General features: G+C 41.1%; 1 protein-coding gene across 1 annotated transcript in view; it reads right to left on the bottom strand.

Moving 5' to 3' along the window:
- Positions 1 to 25595, bottom strand: part of LOC138152194 (XK-related protein 6-like) — a 68026-nt gene that overhangs the window by 37446 nt on the left and 4985 nt on the right. The gene's annotated exons all lie outside the window — the stretch shown is intronic.

Consider the following 25595-nt stretch of genomic DNA (forward strand, 5'->3'; position numbering starts at 1 on the left):
TCTCTGGAGCCCCAGAAATCTAGTGTCACCCATTACATTAGGGAAAGAGAACAGTGAACATTGGCAGAAAGGCAAGTAATCTGGGTTCAAATCCTGGCATTGCCAGTTACTAGCCTTGTGACCTTGGAAAAGTCACTTCCTCTCTGTGGATCTCAGTTTCTTCATCTGTACAATGGCATGGTTGGCCATCTAAGATGGGATCTGAAGTATCTTCCTCTGATATTCTAAGTCTTTTAGACTTCCCAAATTTCATTTGGTTAATCACAGAGGAAGGGTGTCTTCAGGCACAAGATTCAGGTTGGGGAGATCTAGCAAACATAGCATCTTGTTAATATACTCCTACTGAACATTCTTCTGGGGTATCCTGATCCATTCTCAGGAAACCTGGATTCTATAGCTGCAACCTCACTCTCAGGTCTGGTCCCAGAAAAGATTAGCAGATTTATTATGGCCTCTTTGCTAATGAACACATTGTGGGGCCTTGTAGAAGTACACCACAATTCTGGAGGAGCTCCTGGCTACTTACAATCCACACCTCAACTGTTAGTGGTCTCTTTCCTGCTCTACACTATTAAATATTATAACATCATGGATTAAGAGCACAAAGATACCTTTGAGATCATCAAATTTAACCTCCCAATTTTACTGATGAGATAACTGATTCCCAGAGAAGTTAAGTGATTTTATCCAAGGTGATATAGTGGCAGGGCTCAGTTTTGGACCTAATTCGTCTGACTCCCACTCGAGCAGTCTTTCTACCATACCACACTTTGTTTATATAAAGAAAAGTAAAAATAGTCCTAGCCCTCAAGTTTAAATTCTAATGAAGAAGACAATAAGGAGATAATCAGGTACAAAAGATACACCAAATAGTGAAAGGTAACTTCAGGGGAAGCCACTAGTAGCCAAGGGGAATGGAAAAGGCATCTGGTAGAAGGGGAGATTTAAAATCCTTAAAAGAAAGCTAAGGGAACTATGCAGTAGAGGCAAAAAGGAAGAGCATCGTAGGCATGGGGGGCAGTCAGAGCAAAGGCAAGGGGACTGGAGACAGGAGTGTCACGTTCAAGGAATGACAAGTTGGCCAGTATAGCTGGATGATAAAATATGTTAAGGGGAGCACATTATAAGACTGGAAAGGTAGGAATGGATCAAATTCTAAAGAACTTGAAATAACAGAGGACTTTATATTTGATCCTGATGGTAGTAGAAAGCCATTGGATTTTATTATGTAGGGGACTGACATGATTTGATCTATGCTTAGGAAAATCTTTTGGCTGTTGAATGGAGAATGAACTGGAATGGGGAGAAACTTAAACCACAGAGATCAATTAAAAGACTAATACAGTAGTCTAGGCAAAAAGTAATTAGGACCTGAAATAGGTTGGTATCTGTATGACTGCAGAAGGGGATATATAGAAGAGGTAGCGGGAAGGTAGAGTGACAAGATTTGGCAATAGATTACATATGTGAAATGAGTGAGCATGATGTTGACACTGAGGTTGTCTGTGTGACTGGGGGGAGAGTGGTGGCCTTGATGGTAATAAAGAAGTTTGGAAAAGAAGAGGTTTTGGGGAAAAGATAATGAGTTCTGTTTTGGATATGTTGAGTCTGAGGTTATTTATGAAAGATACAGTTCAAGAAGTCCAGTAGGCAATTAGTGATGCAGGACTGCAGCTCAGGAGAGAGACAAGGGCTAGATATACGGATCTTGGAATCAACTGGACAGAAATGATGACTGAACCCAAAGGAGCTGATGAGATCACCAAGTGAAAGAGGGCCAAGCCCTGAGAGCCCTGATTAATGGACGTGGTATGGATGAAGAACTAACAGAGGAGACTGAAAAGGAGTAGCCAGGCAGGTAGGAGGAGGATCAGAAGACAGAAGTGTTACAAAAACCTGGAGAGGAAAGAGTATTAGGGAGAAGAGGGTGATCAGCAGTGTCGAGTGCTGCAAAGAGATCAAGAAGAATGAGGACTGAGAAAAGGCCATTACATTTGTCAATTAAGAGATAATTGATAGCTTTGGAGAGTGCAGCTTCAGTTGAATGATGAGGTTGGAAGTCAGCAAATATAGATTTTAGAAATGAGAGGAGAAGAAGTTGAAGTACCTACTATAAACAGATCTTTCAAGGAATTTAGCAAAGAAAGGGAGAAGGGATATGGGAGCAATAGCTATGGGGAATGGTACAAGCAAGTTTAGAATTGAACTGGTTCACTGAGGAGCTAAAACAGGGAGAGGAGAAGAGTTATAGCCAGTACAGGAGTGATGGCCTGGGAAACAACTGAGGGTAGGAGGAGGTCATAGTGAGGATGAAGAGCAGGGGTAGGGGTCCTAAGGCATAGGGAGAAATGTAATGCTAAAGGATTATGATTACAAAGAATTTTGGAGTTCATGAAAATAGAAATGGAACACATAGATGGTGGCAAGATCAAAGTTATCTTTGTGGGAGGCAAGTTTGAAAGTGGCAATAGGGAGCAAAGGGGCATGAGTGAAAGTGTTGTCAAGAGAAGGAATGTCATCAGCAGGGACTCTGGGCTCAATGAACACATCATCTACTCCCATCCCTCCATTTTGCATATGGAGAAACTGAGGCCCAGAGAGACTCAGTGATTTGCTGAAGGTTGCACAGCTAGTTAATTTTAGAGCTAGGTCTAGGGTACTGTATTTTTATTTCCAGTCTGTTGTTCTTCCTCTTATAACATACTTTTACCTTTGATCAAGTGGGGAAGTAGTGCTGACTCCTAACCTAGGCATCCACACAAAAGCCTCCTCTCCAGCACCAATATCACCACTACCAATTCATCGAGTTTTTACAAACCATTTCTCCATGTCTGGGATTGTACCACTGCAGGAAGCTAGCAAGACACTTCCAATCTAAGGCAGATAAGACAGTAGTATGAACAGAAAGAAAAGCAATACAAGTAACCCAAGCTTTTGTTTTAAAATATTCTTAGAAGTCACATTGTATAGTGGGTTGTATTTTCCCTAAAAGTATTATATTATACGGGGGGAGAGGAGAATCCACTCGTGGCCAAGAGTTTGGGATCAAATGCTCCATAGATGTGACCTAAAACAAAAACACTAATTAGAGGCACTGAGCCTGAAAGAACCAAGTTCAAAACTGGTTTAAGCATTTAACCTCTGTCTGCCTCGGTTTCCTCATCTATGAAATGGGAAGAATAATGGCACCTTACCTCAGATCACTGAAGATGAAATGAGATAATATTTGTAAAAAAAAAAAATCACAACACAGTACCTGGAACATCATAAGTGTTTATTCCCTTCCCTTATTCCCCTAATTAATTTTCTCGTCAGGACCCATATTCCTTCATTGTAGGGAACTAGGAAGGAGGAACTCCTTCTACTGATTCAGTTAGACACCTCAGGAATTTAGTCTTAGAGAGCTTCCCCCAGCATTGAAAGCAAAATGACTGGAGCAAAGTTAGAGAAGGCCTTGGACCCAGGTCTTGTGTCCAAAGACAGCTCTCTACAATATGTCACAATAAATAAATAGACAGTTAAATAAATGAATGGATAACATAAATAATATTATAAACCATCAGAAATGAAGCATACTTATCAATTATACAAGGGGCCTGAGAGTACAATGAACTGTCCATGCATTATAAAAAATACAACTCTACTAGGTCATAAATTTCACTATAAACTAGTCTATGAGTTCTAATTGACTAAAGAAATAAGGTCTTCACCGGGTATTCAAGGCCCTCCCTATCCAGGATCCAATCTGCTTCTAGCCTAATCTCAAGACTACTACTCTACATATACTCAGAGTTCTAGCCATGTCTCCCTAAAAGTCACAGTCAACAAGCATTTAGTACATTCTCACTATGTATCAGACATAGATGTAGGTGCTGCTGATGAAAGGAAAAACAAAACCATAGTCCCTACGCTCAGGGAGCTCACGTTCTCTCTTTGCCTTGGCTCACACTCTCCCCCCTGCCTATAAATGGGCTTCATTCTCCACCTCCCCAGTTTGACTCCATTCCCCCTTCATGAAGCTGAAAGTAATCTCTCCCTAGATGAAAGTGATCCTTCCCTCCTCCAGTGTCTAATAACATATTGTCTGGACCTCTCCTTTGCATTTTTCACATTCTCCCTTTTATCATAGTTTCCTGTGTCTTGTTCTTCTAACTTTTCCCCATACACTCCCTTCATAAGCTTAATTGTAAGCTCCTTGAGAGCAGGGACCATGTTTTATCTATCTTTGTATCTCCAGCTCCCATGCCTTAAACATAGAAGAGTCACACACACAAAAAAATGTGTGTTGAATTGAATTTGTGAAAGTGAATTAAACATTTAATTAACAATTATTCTTGCTGCCTTAGAATTCAGATGGGCTTTTGATAGAATGGTTCAGATAGCTCATGTTTCTTAAAGAGCTGTCCAGAGAAGGTTGAACTGATGCCTTCTTTTTCTCTAGATCAATTTCCCTTTTGAAAGAAGAGGCATTCAAAACCATTCCATTGATCAATATTGTCAAAAATAGCACTGTAGCCTCTAAATATTAGCAGGCATGACTAAGGACCTTAGTTATGAGGATTTGGAAAGCAGAGATACCTGGAATCTGGGTCTCTTCTCTTGTTTGGTCTTATCCACTGGTCCCATTTTTCCTTCATTATCAAGAGCATGCTTAAGAGCAAAGGAAATCCCAAAAAGTGCAGTCCATGGCATAAAACTCAGATAAAGATGGTGTGCTTATAGGCTGCTATATGTATGTTAGCTTCAAGCTCCTAAACAAGACCAGGAAAAATCATCTTTCCCCCTCCCATTCCCCTATTTTCTTGAGTCACAGTCCAGGTCAGCACCAGGTATGGGTTCTGTTGCAGGAAGAGAGTCACTGAAAAGTGAAGCCTATGTATTACGTAGTGTGGAATGGGTGAAGTAGAAAGCAACAAACAAGTAAATGCATTAAAAAAAGATGGTGGCCTGGAAGGTGCAGCTGGCAGATCCAGAGGCAGGCCTGGAAGGGGCCTGATCAACTAGGAGGGCAAGTCCTCCCACCAACCACAAGGGCCACTACCAGGCCTATCACCAAAGGGCTGGGACTGGAAAAAGCAAGGTAAGAACCAAATACAGGGCCCCTGTCCGGGACAGCAAATACTCCTGGGGCTACCACTTCATAGCCCAGAAATTTAAGAAAAAAAAAAAGCCCCTATCAGGATCTCCAAAGACCAGGATGACAGAGTGAACCTCACCTGCTCCAACCCCCCACCTCTGACCCTGAAAACATAGTAGCTATTGCCCCAGGGCAAAACCCTCTACAGTAAAGGCTTGGGATCCCTAGAGGAAGGGTGTGGCTAGGGCCTTGCCTCAAAATGGGTAGAAAGCAGACTACAAAGACAAAGACTCTGGAGTCCTATTATCCTCAGAGGGAGGAACCAAACTCAGAGACAATGTGGACTCCACACCCACAGCTGAAACATCAACAGGGAATGGGTCCCAAGCACAGAAAGCTCTCCTAGATGAGATCAAAAGGAACTTTGAAAACCAAATGAGAGATAGAAGACAAAATGAATAATTCTCTCAAAACCAAAATAGCAGAATTAGAAAAACATTATAATGAAGAAAACATCTCTCTAAAAAGAAAAGTGTATGATATGGAAAAGGACCTCCAAAAATTAACCAAGGAAAATGATTTGCTAAAAACTAGAATCAACCAAATTGAAACAAATAACTCTATGAGGAACCAAGAATTAGTCAAACAAAACAAGAAGAATGAAAAATTAGAAAAAGAGGTAAAATACCTCATTGGAAAAATAACTGACCTGGAAAACAGATCCAGGAGAGATAATCTGAGAATCATAGGCCTACCAGAAAATCATGATGAAAAAATGAGACTGGACAACATTCTCCAAGAGCTCATTAAGGAAAACTGCCCTGAGATACTAGAACCTGAGGGTAAAATAGAAATCGAGAGAATCCACCCGGACACCTGCTGAAAGAGATCCCAAACTGAAAAGTCCTTAAAATGTTGTGGCCAAACTCCAGAGCTACCAGATAAAAGAGAAAATACTTCAAGCGGCCAGAAAGAAACAATTCAAATATCAAGGGTCCACAGTGAGGATCACACAGGATTTGGCAGCCTCTACACTGAAAGATCAGAGGCCGTGGAAGACAATTTTCCAGAAGGCAAAAGAGCTCGGGTTACAACTAAGGATCACATACCCAGCAAGACTGAGCATATTCTTCCAGGCAAAGAGATGGTCATTCAATGATATAACAGAGTTCCAGACCTTCCTGATAAAAAAGCCAGAACCCAATGGAAAATTCAACCTCCAATTACAAGATGCAACAGTGACATAGAAAGGTAAACAAGGAAAACACACATACACACACACACACACACACACACACACACACACACACACCCTGCTATTTGATAAGAGCAAACTGGTTATAGACAAGTAGAGGGTATGAGTATAAAATACACAAAATGACAATTTAAAAAATCTTATTAAGGGCTACAAAGGGACTGCAATGGAAGAAAGGGAATGAATGAAGTGGAAAAGGGTAAATTATGCCACACAAAGAGGCATAAAACAGTATAGCAGAGGAAAAGAAGGGAGGGAGATGAGAATCATATGAGCTTTTCCCTCATTGGTTCTAGTGCAAGGAGGGAATAACAACCAGTTAAGCACAGGACTCTATGGAGAAGAAACGCAAGAAGTATCATTTTAGAGGGAAAGAAGGGAGGGAGAGGAGCTTTGCATGAGATTTGTTCTTGTCACTCTTGGTATGAAGAAGAAATAACATACTTCATTAAGTATAAAAATATCCTACAGGCAGTAGGAGGGGGAAAGGGCTACGAAAGGGTGGGGTGGTTAGTAGGGAGGGAAGAAGTAAGGGGAAGGGGGAGGAAAAGGGAGGGGGGCTGATAAGGGAATACTGAGGGAGATGGTGGTCAAAAGGAAAACTATTAAGGGGGAAGGGAGAAGGGGGGAAAATATGAGCATTAACAGGGGCAGGAACAGGATAGAGGGAAACAGATAACAATCATAACTGTAAATGTGAATGGAATGAACTCTCCCATAAAACAGAGATGGATAGCAAAATGGATTAGAAATCATAATCCTACAATATGCTGTTTACAAGAAACACATCTGAAACAAAGGGATACACACAGGGTAAAGGTAAAAGGCTGGAGTAAAATATATCATGCCTCAGCTAAAGTAAAAAAAGCAGGGGTAGCAATCCTTATCTCAGATAAAGCAAAAGCAAAAATTGACCTAATTAAAAGAGATAAGGAAGGAAACTATATCCTGTTAAAAGGCACCATTGAGAATGAAGCAATATCATTACTTAACATATATGGACCAAGTGGTATAGCATCCAAATTCCTAGAGGAGAAGGTAAAAGAATTGGAGGAAGAAATAGACAGCAAAACTATACTAGTGGGAGACCTTAATCTCCCCCTCTCTGAACTTGATAAATCTAACTTCAAAATAAACAAGAAAGAAGTTAAGGAGGTGAACAGGATTTTAGAGAGGATAGGTATGATAGATCTGTGGAGAAAACTGAATGGGGATAAAAAGGAATATATTTTCTTCTCAGCAGTTCATGGCACATACTCAAAAACTGACCACATTCTAGGGCATAAAAACCTCACAATTCTATGCAGTAAGGCAGAAATATTAAATGCATCCTTTTTAAATCATGATGCAATAAAAATTATATGCAATAAAGGGCCATGGAAAGACAGACTAAAAACTAATTGGAAATTAAACAATTTAATCCTAATTAATGAGTGGGTCAAACAAGAAATTATAGAAACAATCAGTAAGGAATCTACCTGCCAAAACAAACCCAAGACCTATATGACCACAACTACAAAACACTTTTCACACAAATAAAGTCAGATCTAACTAATTGGAAAAATATCAATTGCTCATGGCTGGGTCAAGCTAATATTATAAAAATGACAATTTTACCTAAATTAAATTACATATTTAGTGCCATACCAATTAATTTACCAAAAAAACTACTTTATAGAGCTAGAAAAAATAGTAACAAAATTCATTTGGAAGAATAAACAGTCCAGAATATCAAGGGAATTAATGAAAAGAAATGCTAGGGAAGGTGGACTAGCTATACCAGATTGCAATCTGTATTATAAAGCAACAGTCATCAGATCTACTTGGTACTGGCTGAGGAATAGAGGAGTGGATCAATGGAATAGATTAGGCACATGAGATTCAGAAGTCAACAACTATAGTAATCTATTGTTTGATAAACCCCAAGACCCTAGTTTTTGGGATAAGAACTCACTCTTTGACAAAAACTGCTGAGAAAACTGGAATATAGTATGGCAGAAACTGGGCATAGACCATTATCTAACACCATATACCAAAATCAAGTCTAAATGGGTGTATAAAGCAGTCTTGGAAAACAAGAAATAGTATACCTGTCAGATTTGTGGAGAGGGAAAGACTTTATGACTAAACAAGGATTAGAAAACATTATGACATGTAAAATGGACAATTTTGACTACATGAAATTGAAAAGCTTCTGTACAAACAAAGCCAATGTAAGCAAGATTAAGAGGGAGGTGGGAAATTGGGAAAGAATCTTTACAACCTATGTTTCTGATAAAGGACTCATTTCTAAAATATACAGAGAATTGAGTGAAATTTATAAGTCACTATTGATTAGAGAAATGCAAATCAAAACAACCCTGAGGTACCACATCTCACCAGTCATATTGGCTAAGATGACAAAATAGGAAAATGACAAATGCTGGAGAGGATGTGGGTAAATTGGAACACTAATGCATTGCTGGTGGAGTTGTGAACTGATCCAGCCTTTCTGGAGAGCAATCTGGAATTATGCCCAAAGGGCTATAAATAATTTCATATCCTTTGACCCAGCAATACCACTCCTAGGGTTATATCCCAAAGAGATCATAGAAGTGGGAGGAAGACCCACATGTACAAAAATGTTTATAGCAGCTCTTTTTGTGGTGGCAAAGAATTGGAAATTAAGGGGGTGCCCATAAATTGGGGAATGGCTGAACAAGTTGTGGTATATGCATGTTATGGAATACTATTGTGCTATAAGAAACAAGTAGCAGATGGTCTTCATATTTACCTGGAGAGACTTATATGAACTGATGCTGAGTGAGAAGAGTAGAACCAGGAGAAATTTGTACACAATTACAGACACAACATATGTGTGATGACCAACTTTGATAGACTGGACTCTTCTCAGCAATGCAGTGATATAAGTCAATCCCAAAAGACTTATGATGGAGAGAAATGTGTGCATCCAGAGAAAGAACTAGAAAGAACTGAGTTTATATCCAGATGGAAGCAAAATACCTGATCTTTTTCCTTTTCTTGTTTGATTTTATGGCCTCTTTACCATTTTTCATTCCATCTGATACAATTCGTCTTTATAATCTGACTAATGTATAATGTGAAAGTATTTACAGATCCTATACTTGACTATATGCTGCCATGGGGAGGGGGGGGAAGAGAGGGAGGGTGACAAAATGTGAAACTCAAGGAATTGTGGAATTGAATCCTGTAAAATAAAAGTAAACAAATTAATTTAAAAAATTTTTAATTAAAAAAAAAGATGGTGTATCCAAGCAAAGGAACAATCACATTGGGGGCTGGGGGAAGAAAAGGAAATATTGGGAGCACTTGGGTTCTTGTTCTGGCCATCCCAGGCAAGTCAATTCCCCTCTCTGACCCTCAAATTAATACCATTCAAGCTAATTCCAGTCAATTAAACAAACATTTATTACATATGTACTATGTATTTACTGTGCAGCTAGGTGATACAGGGGATGTAGTGCTGGTCCTGGAGTCAGAAAGATTCATTTTTCTGAGTTTAAATGTGGCCTCAGACACTTACTAGCTGTGTGACCCTAGGCAAGTCACTTAACCCTGTTTTCCTCAGTTTTCTCATTTGTAAAGTGAGCTGAAGAAGGTAATGGCAAACCACTCTAGTATCTTTTCCAAGAAAACCCCAAATGGAGTCATGAAGAATAAGACACGACTAGAAAACACCTGAACAACAACCAAAAAAATGTATTTACTAGAGGGCAATGAGAGATAGTGTCAGGAAGACTTGGGTTCAAGTCTAGCTCTGATTTGTGTGACCCTGGGTAAGTCACTTAACCTAACCAGGCAACTCAAGCTCTAATACTATAAATTTCAGAACAGGTGTTGCTCTACATTGGCAACAAGAGTGTCATCACTGAGAATTCTCTCTACCAAAGAAACCCCAAGTGAGTCCCAAATGAGCTTGCCAGGCCCAGGAGACAAAGATAGAAATAAAGACAACCCCTACCTTCAAAGAGCTAACATTGTCCTAGAGAAAAACAACAGAGACACAGTAGTAATACAAAATTTGCACAAAGGAATTTGGGGATCGGGGGAAGCATGAATAGCTGCTGGGATCAGGAAAAATCTCATGTAGGAGATAGCTCTGGAGCTGAGCAGTGTATAGAGCTAGGGATTCTAAGAGAGAAGAGGGAAAGGGTCTCCATATATGCAAAAGCCCAGGGACAGAAGATGGAATGTCACATGCATAGCAAGTTTGGCTGCAACACTGTGCGAGGGAGAATAATTAGAAATAAATCTGCAAAGAAAGTACAGAAGCTAGGGCTTTGAATGTCAAACAGAGTAGTTTGAATTTTATTCCAGAGGCAATGGAGAGCCATTGAAGCTTTTAGAGTAGGGTCAGACCTGCATTTTTGGAATATCAATATTGTGGATATGAGAGATTGATCATTGGAAAGATTAAAGGATGCCTTGGAAATGATAGATTAGACACAGTCTTTTTCCTTAAAAAGCTTACAAGGCTGCCTATAGTTAATTATACATATGCATGGTGCTGCAGACTCTAGACAAGTTACTGAATAGGTCATAGGTAGGTAGGCATAGGTTCACATTCACCCAGACCAACTTGTGAAGTATCTGACGTCTTTCTTTCCCATATCCACATTGGCTTTGAAGAGTGCTGGTAAATGGCATACATGTTTGGGCCCAGGACTGGGCAGCAATGTCTACAAATAGAGGAAATTGGCCTCCCAAGGGGCTTGAAATGCTATCAAAGGTTTTTTGCATCCTAGTCACAGGCCCTGGGGCGAGGTTAACTCTGAGTCACCTGTCTGATTCATCAGAGGAAATAAAAACAATTGCTGAAGCTACCTCTATGACAGATGACAGAAGCAGGGAAAAAAGGTAGTGAGCCCAGAATGAGCTGAGTGAACAGAACTGGCATCTTTCTAGAAGAATTCAGTCTTGTATTTTAATAATATCTCATCCGAAAGAATTTAAATCCTGGTATTACCTCATTATTCTCTTCTGGGGTTTTACCAGAAAGTATAATGTGGGGGAAATGAGAAAAGCTGAGGGTTACAGTAAAAATAACAACAAATGTTCCTTTTTCATCATTTGTGAAACTGAGGCCAATGAAAGACAGACTGATGCTTTAGGTCACAGAAAGGGCAGGGAAATGAGTAAGGAGCCAAATCTTGATCACTTCTGGGTCACTACTGCCCCCACTGTATCATACTGCTTCATGACATATTGTGGGAGTAAGAACATACAAAGAATCAAGTGGTGTTCAAACTTTTTGGTCTTAGGACCCCTCCTACTCTTAAAAACTTACTGAGGACGAGGAAGTGTATCTATGGGCTGTATCTATTGATATCTGCCATATTAAAATTTTAAATTCATCATAATTACTATTATAAAAATTGTTTTGACTTCAAAGACCTCTGAAAGGGATTCAGGGACCTCCAAGGCCACCAGGTCGCATTTTGAGAACCAATGAACCAATGATCTAGTCCAATCTTTTTTTTTTAAATAGGTGAAGAAACTGAGGGGCCTCTGAAGGGACTAAATGACTTGTCCATAGTCATCTAATTAGTGCCAGAGCTGGGACTAGGACCTAAATCTCAGCCTAGGACTTTTCCTCTATGATACTCCCTGGCTCTGCTGTCCTCCTCTTCCCCTCATCATCCTTGTTGCTTAGTTGGTACCCTTGCTTAAGTCTGAGCACAGTACAGAGCTGCCCCAGAGAGCTGGCCTTGTTCTCTTTGCCGGCTGAGCCTAGACCTCACTAATCCAAGCTGCTAGGACTGGGATTTCTTCCAGGCTTCCCTCATAGGAGCTAATCAATAAATACTTGTTGATTGGTTGGTTGGCTGATTGATTGAGGGGCAGAGTCTGTAGCATTGGTGGTGGTGATGGTGGTAGTGGTGGGGGGTGGGGAGTGCTGGAGAAGGGATGAGAAACCAGCTGGAGAAACTTGCAGCAGCTTCTACCCCTGGGAAAGTTGTAGTAGGCATGGGGGCTGTCCCAACCTTCCTGATTTCTTTGGTTTGATTTTTGTTCAGCAGAAGCCCCTCCTCTTAGCTCCCAGCACCTGTCGGAAAGTACCATCTTCAGTTCCATACTAAAAAGAACCCAACAGTGTTTCCCTTTGTTTAAGCCAGAGTGTTCCCAAGCAATAAAAAAAAGTAGAGGATGAAGAGGCGAGCTCCATCCCCAAAGGATCTCTACTGGAGTGTTTTGGTTTTTTTCCTCCTTATGTCATCTGAGGACATGGAAATTCAAGGGATGCAGAGAAAGCAATGACCTGATTGAACCACAAGGTGGTGACACAGTCTAATCCAATGCCTTGCCTCACCCACACAGCTGGGAGTTAGAGAGCTGAGCCAAACCAGTGACCTCATACAGTTTTAACTCTGTCTGAGTGTTTCCTAAAGCAAGAAGGCCCTGGGACAGTGCAGTATGAGACAAAGGGAGTGTTAGGAGGGGGAATAGGGAGCTGGTGCACTGGGATTTGGAGAGGCACTCAGGCCCTGCCATGTCACCTGGCCCTTGTGAGCAGTCCTGATGGGAAAGCATTTGGTCTACCCAAGAAACAAGGTACTTTATAGACTCAGAATATTTAAAAGGGAATGGATCTTGGAGACCATAGTCTGACCTCATTTTAGGGATGAGGAAACTGAGACCCTGAAAGACAAAGCAACTTGCCCAAGGTTACATGGCTAGCAAGTATCAGCATGGATCTTCTCTACAAAATGAAGGGGCTGCAATAGATGGCCTCTGAGCACCCCCTTCCATCTCTAGACCTAGAACTCTATGAGGATGGTAAAGGGACAGCTCTTGAATTTAGGCAGCTAGGTGATGATATGGACGGAATACTGGAGAGGGAAGCAGAAAGCCCTGACTTCAAATCTATTTCCACTATAGCATGGATTGGTTATGTCTGATCTTCTTATGAACATTCAACAAAGGTCACTTCCTTCAGGGAGCCCATATTAGAATGATGGGTCAGAAAGAAGAACCTTTTTGGATTGGACTTTGGAAATAGTCCTGTCCAAAATCTTCATTCACAGATGAGAATCATCTCATCCTCCATATCTTTACAATGAAATGTATCAGTTTATTATTAATGGGGGAGAGACCAGATGTAATTCAGTACAAAGTATGGGACTTGAAGTCAGAAGAATTTAGCTCTAACTCAGGCTCTGCCACTTATCTTTGTGGTCTTGGGCATGTCATGTATTCTTTCTAGAGGACTAGCTCCTCATCTATACCATGAAAAGGTTGACTAGATCTTCAAGCAGAAACTAGGACACTAAACAATACATAAGGATCCTTGCATACTGCATATTGACTTAGAAAATGGCATAAGAACATTATCTATATTTTATTCTATCTTTATTTATTATGTTAAATATTTTCCAATTACATTTTAATCTGATTCAGGCCTGAAAGCCAGATGTTTGACACCTCTGGGCTAGATAATATCTGATTCTATCATCCTTCAGTCCTATAAACAACTGATTCCTGGGTCACTGAGGACCCAAAGTTCCTTGCAAGACCCAATGCTTTACTGGTGATCAAAGCAACCATCATCTCTTCTCTCTCTATGAATCCTCCACGAGCAATCTCCTCTACTCACAAGGCTTCAGTTTTCACCTTCATGCAAGTAATAATCTCCCTGCCCTATGTTCCAGTTCACCACAAAAACTGTTCACAAGCTGTTTTCATGTTAACTAGCTACTAGCTCCCCCCTCTCCTATATCTGTCAACTACAACTATACTCTCCTATGGGTCAGCTAGATCATAAAATTAAAGGCCCGATAAAAGCCTGTAGACTTATAACATATATCCTACAAAATGGTCTCCAAAAACGTTACCAAAAGGTAACTATTTTACATTTATGGAGTAAATTATGTATAAAAAGGTCACTTATAGCAGTTTTCTTTAGGCCCACTGACTGCTTTTTTTTTTTTTTAAGCAGACTCATAGGGGCAGCTAGGGGACACAGTGGATAGAGTACCACCCCTGGAGTCAGGAGGACCTGAGTTCAAATTTGGCCTCAGATACTTGATACTTACTAACTGTGTGACCTTGGGCAAGTCACTTAACCCCTATTGCCTTGCGAAACAAAACAAAACTAAAAACAGACACGTGCCTCTTACTATACTTGGAAGTGTGGGTGTGGGATTATTTTAAGAATCACATCTTTCTCTGGGAGAAATTTGCCTTGGGAAGTGTCAGTCCTTTACACAAAGGTACAATCTCTGGAGAAAGTTGAGATGGGATTTGGGTAGTAAGTCAGTGTATATATTTTTGGGGTAACTATACAGTTAGCTTTTTGCTCCAAGGTTAATGCTAAGATAGCAGGAAACCTTTAATTCAAAAGAGAATGTTTTGGATCTATCTAGACCCTTGGATATGAATAAACAAAGACCATACCCTCAAGATCAGGTGATCTGTTCAAACTCCCTGTAGTATAAGGTACATTTATTTCTATATTCCTAATTTAACATCCTACATTTCAGATGGCCCACTAGATTTCTCTACCTGAATGTTCCAGACAGATCAATGCAACATTTCCAAAAACAAATTCCTTATCCAAACTCTCCCTGAACCAATAACGAAAAATTCCCAAACTGCCCTTCTTCCACACGTTTTGATTTCCAATGACAGCATCACCACCTTTCTATTCATCCAGATTCAAAACCTCAGTGTCCTTTTTCACCTTTTTTCTTTCCTCTTTGGCTAATCAGTTGCTGCATTCTATTGATTCTACCTCCTCAATGTCTCCCACCCATTTCCTTCTCTCCAGTCTCACCTGTCATCACTCTAATTCAGACCTATGTTGCCTTTTGCCTGGAGAGCTGCAATCCAGGCTGCACCTGGCTTCCCTGCTTGGTCTTTCCATTCTCCTGTGGAGATGGAAAAGTCCTCAGGTGGGATCTGGCCATGTCTTTTGTCCACTGTCAGCCCAGCTAAATTAGCCAAGTTAGCTGGGCTTCTTCACCAGCCTGATCTCAAAGTCATGGATTTTTCAGCCTCAGCAACTCTCAAAGATATTTTGCTTGCTTATAGAGGGATTGTGATTTGCTTTGATGGAGGGATTACTGCTCTGAGGAAATCCCAGACCCTGGCAGCATCACAGTCCTCTTCCCAGTATTTACTCATCCTCACTAGCTCCAGGAGGCCAGGAGCTGTCTTATTCATCTTTGATTTCTATTATAACTAGCCTAGGGGAACAGGCTTGAGGCATTTGGCAATATGGTAGAGAGAGTGATGGGCCTGGAGTCAAATTCAAAGACCTGAATTCAAATGTGACCTTAAATACTTGTTAGCTGTGTCACCCTGGGCAAGTCATTTAACCTATCTTTGCCTCAGTTTCTTCAACCACAAAATGGGAGTGATAACATCACCCACCTCCCAGGACTGTAGTTAGGATCAAATGAAATTATTTGTAAAGGGCTTAACAGTGCCTAGCATAAAGTAGGCACTACATGATTGTTTACTTCTCCCCAACCTTCTTAATTTCTGGAAATGAATTGGGATTAGAAGCAGCAACTTCAGGAAAAGTATATAGAATAGAACAAGAATGATGGTGAGGAAAGAGCCTTTGGAATCAAAGGACTTGGGTTCAAATTCTGGCTCTTCTACTTATAAATCTGAGAGAATTTGAGAGTTTGCTTAGCCTCCTGAGACTCAGCTTCCTCATCTGTAAAATGAAGGGTTTAGACTAGATGGCCTCTTAGGCCCCTTCCAGCTCTAGGCCTCTGACCTATGATGATAGTAATAGTCTTTGTATTTAGACAACTAGGTGATGAAGGTGCTAGAGTGCTGATCTGGAGTCAGAAAGACCTGAGTTCAAATCTAGCCTTAGATAATTACTAGTTGTCTGGCCCTGGGTGAACCACTTCAGTTTTCTCATCTGTAAAACAGAGATAATAATAGCACCTACCTCCCAAGGTTATTGTGAGGTTTAAATGAGATGATGTCTGTAAAGTTCTTTGTAAAATGTTAAGCGCTGTACAAATGCTAGATTTTATTATTAATTATGTATTATTTTGTGGTTTATGAAAGACTTGCCACACAACAACTATGTGAGGTGGGCTACGGGGAAAGAGCTGAGACACAAACATCCAGAATATCTTGGAAATGATAAGGCTTTTGTAAAACTCTTAATAAAAGATGCCTCCCAGACTAAGGTTAGTTCTGCTTATGGAGCAGACTCAAGACCTGCAGAGCCAAGGGAGCTATTTGTTTTCAGAACAATAGAAATAGTACATCATGATGGAAAGAGCGATGGCTTCTGACTCAGTGTCAGAAGACCTGGATCTAAGTCTCAACTCCCAAACTGGTTTGTTGTGTGAACTTGGACCAGTTATCTGCCTTCTCCGAGACTCTTTTCTCATTTCTGAAATAGACACTATAATGCTTAAACTATATCCCTCACTGGTTGGTGTGAGGATTAAATTAAATCTAATAATAATAATATAAGGTATATAATATATTCTAGAAATGTGAACTGTTACTAGAGCTCTGAACCTGGAATCAAGAAGACTTGGGTTCGAATCCAGACTCAGCTACTAGCTGTGTGGCCCTGGCCAAGTCATTTAACCTCTACTTGCCTCAGTTTCTTCCTCTGTAAAATAGGGATAATAATATCACCTACATCCCAGGATTGATGTGAGGACTGAATGAGATAATATCTGCAAAGTGCTTTGTAAACTTTAGAGTGCTATATGAATGTTAACCATTATTATTGCTGTTGTCTGCAAATGTTTTTATGTATGAGAATAGAGTTAACTTTCAATTTATCTGTTCTGATGGAAGGAAGGAGTACACAGAAGAAGATTTAAAGCAAAAGAAACTACAGAGAGCCATAGACTTATTAACTTCATGATGGAATCCATTCAGAGTCTGTTTAGTTCATTACCTTGTTTTACATATGAGGAACCTGAGATACTCAACTGTTACATGACTTGGCCAAGGTCACATAGCTAGTAAATTAGCAAAGTCAGGAAAGAATTTTTCTTCTCTTTTCTGGGAGGGATGAGAGGGATGGGAGAGGGCAAAGTCAAAATTCAAATCTAATTCTAGTGCCTTTTGCATGATGCCATGCTAACTGCAACGAATCTCATATCATTCCTCTCTATGAGCACAAAGGAAAGGAATGACTTGAGGAAAAGGATGGGCCAGGTGTAGACAGCATGCTAAGGAGGAGATTCATTAGAAGGCTGGCTCATCTATCTCTACAATGGCCTCCATGGATAGATTTCAGCAGGGTCTGTACACTTGAATGGAAAAAAAAAAAACTACATCTTTATTTCAATCTACTTTGTAACCCTAGTTTATTTTATGCATTTAAGAATATGATTCTGAGACAAGGTCCATTGGCTCTTCCATATTGCCAAAGGGGTCCATGACACCAAAAAGGTTAAGAACCTCTGATTTAGAAGAATTCAGGAATAAACTATAGTACAAAGCTTTAATCATTAGGGAAAGGTCTTTCAATGAGTTTTAAAAATGGATTCATGTACCTATGTCCTCTGCTAAGGTCTTCCCATATTTCTTAGGACCATAGATTTAGAGCTAGGAGGGGCTTTAGAGACAAGTCCAATACTCTCCTTTTTACAGATTAGGAAACTGAGGCTAGAGAGATTCAATACATTGGCCAAGGCTGCCCAGTTAGTAAGTACCTGGCAGTCAGTCTTTGAAATTGGGTCCCCTGACTCCAAAATCAGGCACTGTGACCACTGCAAAACACTGCCTGGCAGCAGCATGAAGGGAATTTGGGGTTCTAGATGATTGTGCCATCACAGCACAAGCTGGTAACAGACTGAATGCCTATTGCCAGAGGACTAGCTAAGCTAAATTCCCAGAGACTCATTACTAGGTTACCTGCAGGGTGATGAGGTTTTCAGCCATGGCAACTCTCAGAGACTATCCACAAACTTGGGGGTGGGATGCAGCCTGCAACAGTGGAAGGCTTGCCCACTCTGATGAAATCAGGGAATTGTAAAGGCTTGAAGTCTGTGGAGGCCTCTCTGTCCAGCTCACTTTGCTGGGACCTGGAGTGAATCAGAATTCTATCCAACAGCCTCTGTCCTCAAAAACACTTCCTCTTGGTTTTCAAAGAGGGTGTGTCATATGTGGAGGTGGCTACTAGAGGGGTATATACGGTACTTTTCTACAGACGCCCATAACCTGACATGCCATATTCCTTCCCTCTTAGCAAGAGAAGTGCTTTTTAATAAGGCAGTGGGCTGACAGCCAGCAAATCGCTTTGCTCCCAAACTGGCAAATGCCCCCAGCTTGCTGATCCTCCCAAACCAACAATGCTATCTCTGCTCCCAAATGATGTTCTGATTTTTTTCCCCCAAGCAAATACAGTCTCCCACCCCCTCTTCTCCCCAAGAGCAAAAAATCAGAACGCTGGCCTCATGGCATTCGGTTGGCTTTGCATGAGATCAGCTATTCGGCTCTCCTTTCAGGCATCATCAGATCACAATGCAATTGGCTCGGGACAAATGGGATTCCTCGCCTGGAGGTCATTTGAGGACAGGCTTCTCTCAAGGCTGTCATCAGTGAACTGTGTCTCCAATGAAGCCACCAGACCCTGGCCCTCAAAGACACCAAGCAAGGCAGGGACTGGCTCCTAGTCGTTTGAGAGCTGTCTAAGGGAGAAACAAATGCTGAAAGGCCACTGATGGGTGCTTGCAAAAAGGGCTTCACAAAAAGGGCTGGCTTAATTTTCTCATAGAGAGAATGCTCCTTCCCTACCCACTTACTTCTGTGCTTTAAGTCTTATCTCTATACTCTCCCCCTATCTATGAATCTCCCTAAATCAGGGAGGTGTTAACACAACCCACTTAGCCACCCCACCTCTGATGAATAAGACTAATCTGCCTTCCTTAACCCCTCCTCATCTCCCTACCCACCCATCCTCTGAAAAGAGTGCTGGACCTGGGTTCAAATTCTGACTCTGCCACTTAAAACCTTTATGACTGGGGAAAATCATGTAACTTCTCTGTACTTCAGGCCTGGATGACCTCTAGGGTCACCTTCATATGCAAGTCTATGATGCTGTGATGCCCAGACTCAGTGCCTTTTTTTTTTTTGGAGGGAGAAGGTAGGACAATTGGGGTTAAGTGACTTGCTCATGGTCACACAGCTAGTTTTTGTGGTAAGTGTCTGAGGCCAGATTTGAACTCAGGTTCTCCTGACTTCAGGGCTGGTACTCTATTCACTGTGCCACCTAGCCACCCAGATTCAGTGCCTTTTATCCTATATAACTGCTCAGTGCTTAAAAAAAAAATTCTAATCTCCATAAATAAATAATTTTGTATCTTTAAGACAGGAGGGGAAAATGAAGAAAGAATGAAGATGGAGGCAACACAGTGCAGTGGAAAGAACAATGTTTTGGGAGTTGCTTGGACCAATCCTGGCTCAGCTAACTTAGTTCCTGTGTGATTTTCTTTGCACCAGTCACTTAACCTCTCTGAGTATCAGTTTCCTTATCTATAAAAAGTCAAGGAACTGGAGTAGGTGAATTCTAAAGTCTGTGATCCTAAGCATTTTGGTTGTTTTGGTTTTTCAGCAGGAGAGCCTCCAACAGGAGAGCTGCAGCTTCCCCCAGAAACAGTTGTTTGCTTGCTTTTGATGAAGGGACCAGGGCTGGCCCAGAGAAGGCAACACACTCTAATGAAAAGAACACTGGGCAAAGAGACAGAAAATCCTTCACTCTGCTACTAACTAGCAGTGTGACTCTGGGCAAGTCTCTAGAGCAGGGGAACCTGTGGCCTCCAGGCCATATGTGGCCCTCTAGGTCCTCAAGTGAGGCCCTTTGACAGAATCCAGACTTCTGCACTTGAGAACCTAGAGGGCCACATGTGGCCTTGAGGCTGCAGGTTCCTCACCCCTGCTCTAGAAGGAGGGAAGAAGGGAGTAAGTGCCATAGTATACCAGACACTACAAATATTATTTTTTGGTCCATACAACAATCCTGGGAGATGGGAGCTATTATTATCCCTATTTTGTAGTTGGGAAAACTGAGGCAGGCAGAGGTTAAGTGACTTGCCTAGGGTCACACAGCTAGTAAGTGTGGTTGGGTTTTAACTCAGGTCTTCTTGACCCCAGTTCCAGCGTTCTATCCAGCAAGTCATTCAGCTGCCTTTAGACTTTCCTCATATGAGTTTTCTCATTTAAAAAACAAGGGAGTTGGATTAAATGAGCTCTGAGTTTTCTTCCAGCTCTAACACTCCATGGAATTATGAGCTGTTTTGAGCATATGGTGTTACGTCAGTCCCTCCCCACCAATGTTCCTATTCTACTCCCAGGAACCATAAGAGCCAAGCTCCTACCCTGACCACATCCATCCACAACAGAGCCAAGTGACTGAAAAGAGAAAAAAAAACAAGACCCCAAGAATAACAGACCTTGTCCACTTCTATTCCTAGCTCTCTACCTGCAGGGAGCCCCCTCCTAACCGCCAGATCACTCCTCTCAGACCCAAAACCCTTCAATCCAAGGTCTTTTTTGGAAAGTTAGCCAACCAAACCAGTTGCAATAGTGTGGTCATTGGCAAATAATTTAACAATTTTATCTAATTCAGTCTAATCCAACAAACATTCATCCTACCCTATTGTGGAGGAACCACTGTGCAAGGCTCTCTGAGAGAGAGTTTGGCTAAGACCCAAGTGTTTTCATAGCACTTATACTCTACATATACAAAAACTAATAATAAACAACCACCATCAACATTTATATAACACTTTAATGTTTGCAAAGCACTTAGCAATTTTTAATAACTAGCTAGTGATAGATGGATGAATGGGTGACTAGCTATGGAATTTTTTAAAGTGCTTACTATGCACCAGTGACTATTCTAAGGCCTGACTATATTAATAAAATAAGCAAGATACTACTCTCTGACTTCAAGGGGAAAAGAAATGCATCAAAGGGGAGCTGGCAGGAAGAGGAGTGCTAACAGCAAGGGGGTCTGGCATGGAGATGGCTCTTGGGGTGGAATCCAAGTTTCTGGTGGGGAGAAGGTTTGGGATTCAGAGTGGGAGGTCACATGGTTTGGACCCGGTGTGACTTACGTCAGTCCTGTGACATCAGTACAACAGTTATTGTTACCCCCATTTGCAGATGAGGAAACTAAGGCTAAGAAGAGACTTACTCAGAGCTAGAGCTTGTAAATAATGGAGGAAGAAATGGGACCTATGTCTTACTGCACATACTTTGTACAGCACTTTGTCTACCATAGCCCATCACTATGGTAATACTAATTACTAAATAAATGTATCACATGTAAGCCAAGTGCCATGTGAGGAAAGCCAAATGGAGAAAGGTCATTTCTATCTGGTGAGTTTGTCTCTCTGTTCTTTTCTTCAGCTTAATAACAATATGGGCCATCCTCCACTTATGAAGGGACTGAACCTCTCATCATGGTGGAGGTGACCCAGAATTTTCAAAGCCTGTGCCAGTTAGGGCAGGACCTTCTCAAACTAGAAAAGAAGTATCCTGGTAATAGATTAGCCCCCCACCCCAAACCCATTTAACCCATGGTTTCCCTGAAGTATAGTAATGTGCTAATGTTGCTACATAACCTGACCACAATGTACCCCATTTTTTTCCTTTTGCTTTTTGGAGGGCAATTGGGGTTAAGTGACTTGTCCAAGGTCACATAGCTAGTAAGTGTTAAGTGTCTGAGGCCAGATTTGAATTCAGGTCCTCCTGACTCCAGGGCTGGTGCTCTGTTAACTGAGCCACTTAGCCACCCCTGTACCCCATTTTCTAAAGAAAGAACATTCTAGCTTGAGATGTAGCCTCTCCCCTTCACCCTGAAGAGGAATGGGGGTTTATCTCCCACTTACTAGGCAGAGGGAGCCAAGATTCCCCCAGTTCTATTTGGTGCATACCTTGTGGCCTGGGGCAGTAACTCCAGCAGGAAGGAGGTGGCTTAGGTGGTGAGGTAAGATGGAGGTAAGGAAGGGTGACAGGTATAGCTGAACTTCAAGGAAAAGCAGCATGGACCTTCTACTAGTATTAAGCCTCTGGAGTATCCCTTGATCATATGATACAATCATAAATTTAGAGTTGGAAGGGCCCACAGAGATTATCTATTCCAATCTCCTCATTTTACAGATAAGGAAACTGAGAACTAAGGAGATTAAGTGATTTGTACAAAGTTCCACAGGAAGGAAGTAGCAATACCTGAACCCAGACCCTGATCCAAATACAGCACTGTTATCTTATCCAAAATGTCTTATACTCTGGTAACTTCCTTTCCTTACTTCCTCCAAACCTAGGGACTGGCCTAATTTCTTATCTTTCCCATCACCATCACCTATTACTTCTGTCAGGATCTCTTTCCCTGGACCTTCAGAACCCAACACAGTCTTATGGTTTATTTTCTATGCTCCTATCAATATAAACCCCATTTGGAAGTCATATTACTAGGAGTGAAAGAGAGATTAAAAAAGATAAAAGGATTCCCTTTTATTATCCCTTGGGTGTCTTTTTTCATTTCGATCCCATAGGGAAAGACCAAACATAGGTGCTAATATCTCTAAAGGCCAAAGTAAAATTAGATTTGATTTAAAAGGAAAAGCAGTCTTAGGCCACATAAGGAACTTTTGTCATAATAGCAGGAATGAAGGGTAAAGGTACCAGCCCTTCCTTTCCAGTTTTGCTAATTGCCTTCTTGAGGCTTATGGAAGCTTCAGAGTAATTTTTAAGACCTGGGCCCTGAGGAGTTGAAAGGAATTCACTCACCCTAACCCAACTGGGAGGGTAGTATCTCTCTGGAGAGAAGAGAAATAAAATGAAAAAACGTCTTGACAAGTCTCTTGGGCAGTCTTATAGTATACCAACAGGACCTGGCTACAAGCCAGACTAATAAAAGAGTTAAAAAAAAAAAAAGATATTGATCAGCCCCCATGAATGTTAACTGGTAATTTCTAGCTGGGATACAACCCTAGGAGGGTGAATTAAGAGGATGTATTCTTTCCCACAGATTGTGTGTGATTCTGTGGGAAGCTAGACCTCTTTATTTATCCTGGAGTAGAGAATGATTCTACTACTTGATTCCCCTTTGTTAATTACTTTGCTGTTTTATCCTAATTAAGTGTTCCTTGCTCTTAATAATACCAGGCTTCTTCCTGAAACAAAGGCTCATCTCTTTGGCATGAATATTCCCATTAAAGTCAAAATCCACCTTCTACAGGAAGCCTTTCTCCTAATTCTAGTGCCTTCCCTCTGTTAATTACTTCCTATTAATCCTGCATATGGCTTGTTTGTACATAGTTGTTTATTGCCTCCCTGATAAGATTGTGAGCTCCTTGAGGGAAGGAACTTATTTTTTTTTTTGCCTTTTTTTGTATCCCTAGCATTTAGTGTAGTGCCTGGGACTTAGTAAGTGGTTAATAAATGTTTATTGACTAATTGACTGACTTCTTATGATGCAGTATGACTAAGAGCCACAGAATATCAGTCTCAAAAAAAAGCTTAGAGATGTGGATAACCCCAAGAAAATGAGGATGGTTATGAAAGTTGGTTACTGATGAAGAAGTGTATAGGAGAAAGCATTAAAAAAGCATATCATCAGGGAGATGATTAGGCAAAAAAGGAAACAGGCTGGTTAAGAAGCAAGAAGGGAGAACCAACAAACTGGCTTTGTGCTATGTTGGTAGCCATGCAATGTCAAGTGTTCTAAACAGAGGTGTTGGACAAACTCTTCCCCACCCCCACCCCATGGAGTATTTCCAGGAGGAAATGGACAAGTGTTGAACAAGATGAGAATGCTGAATAAATTGGGATCTGAATTCTTTTTGGAGAGTACCCACTTCAATGAGATTACAGATTAGCCTAAATCAAAGTGGAAGAATCTATTCAATTTGTATTTCTTGCTTGGTCTGTTGGTAAAGAAGTCACCAGATGGGAGCTTGAGTCATATTTGCATAATTTTGTGAACATCCAAAACATACCACACTGAATTTGGTGCATCAAGGTCCTCATTGGACTCTGGGATCCTTGTTATAGCTGCCCTTGGACAACTCATTGTCTAAGTTAGGAAGGAGGGGGAGGTTCTGAGGTAATCAGCAAGACAGGGATGACGTTGAGAGGAAGGAAGAGGATTATAGATAGACACATCTTTGGAACCAGAGCTAGGGCTAAGGGAATAGTAATGTGCCTTCCTCCCTACTCACTTCCTTTTTCACTTTGACTAGCCTTGGCATGAGAAGACAACCAAGGAACAGGGAAAGGGTAGGGCTGCAGTACGATAGGGTAACAGTCCTTGGTATACTACAGAGCTGCCCTAGCAGTAGACCATTGATGGGCAAGGAAGAAAAGAAAATCCTACACAGCACAAGGGAGGAAACGGGAGCTTTTGTGACCACTGGACCAAGTGGCTGAGACTTCCATTTCAGGGTGGCTAATATACATAAGGAAAATAAGGAAGTTGGATGCACATAAGTCAAGGACTTATAATAGCCATATTCTTAAGGCTAGCCTCAAGGCAACTTTGACCTTAACCTGTGTGCAGAGTCACAAACACACATAGGAGAGCCACTGAATTGTTCAGGGAATAATTATCCAGCTTGTGCATCTTACAGGTCCCTTGCTTCTCTTTCCTCTCTCCCTAATGCTGCCTGTAGCAGACCATTTCACTGCTCATTGATACCTCTATTCAGAGAGCATGCAGAGGATAAGGAGAAACTGTGAAATTCACAGTCGTCCATTTTACTCCTTGTTAGTAGTTCTCCTGAGACACTTAACTAGCTGAGTCACTCGACCTCTGTGAGTCTCAGTTTTTTCAACTATAGAATGGGGTTAATAATACCACCTAAGTCACCTAAGTGCTGTTGTAAGGATCAAATGAGATAATATATGTAAAAGTGCTTTACTGAGCACAACATAAATGTTAGCTGCTATTATTATCTTGGGGCTTGAGGAGAATGAAGTGGTGATGGATAAGACTGAGATGAATAGCTTTTATGTATTTCAATAACCCATGACTCCTTTCCACTCATTACCAAGGGTAAAGTAAGTTGTAGGTTGGGGAAAAAAAACAACAACCAGAAACAACCCTGACTGCCAGATGTCTCTTCACAAAATCCCTATTGGCTCTGTCTATTCACACTTATTCCATTTTCCACCCTGATCATCCAACATAGACACAAATACTCTCCTCCTCTTTCTCTCCTTATCTGTCACTCTCTTTCTTTCTTTCTTTCTTTTTCTTTCTTTCTTTCTTTCTTTCTTTCTTTCTTTCTTTCTTTCTTT

Source organism: Petaurus breviceps, unplaced genomic scaffold (assembly GCF_028583685.1).
Source record: "Petaurus breviceps papuanus isolate PSGF00001 unplaced genomic scaffold, PetGlider_PUasm1.0 90919, whole genome shotgun sequence".
NCBI lineage: Eukaryota > Metazoa > Chordata > Mammalia > Diprotodontia > Petauridae > Petaurus > Petaurus breviceps.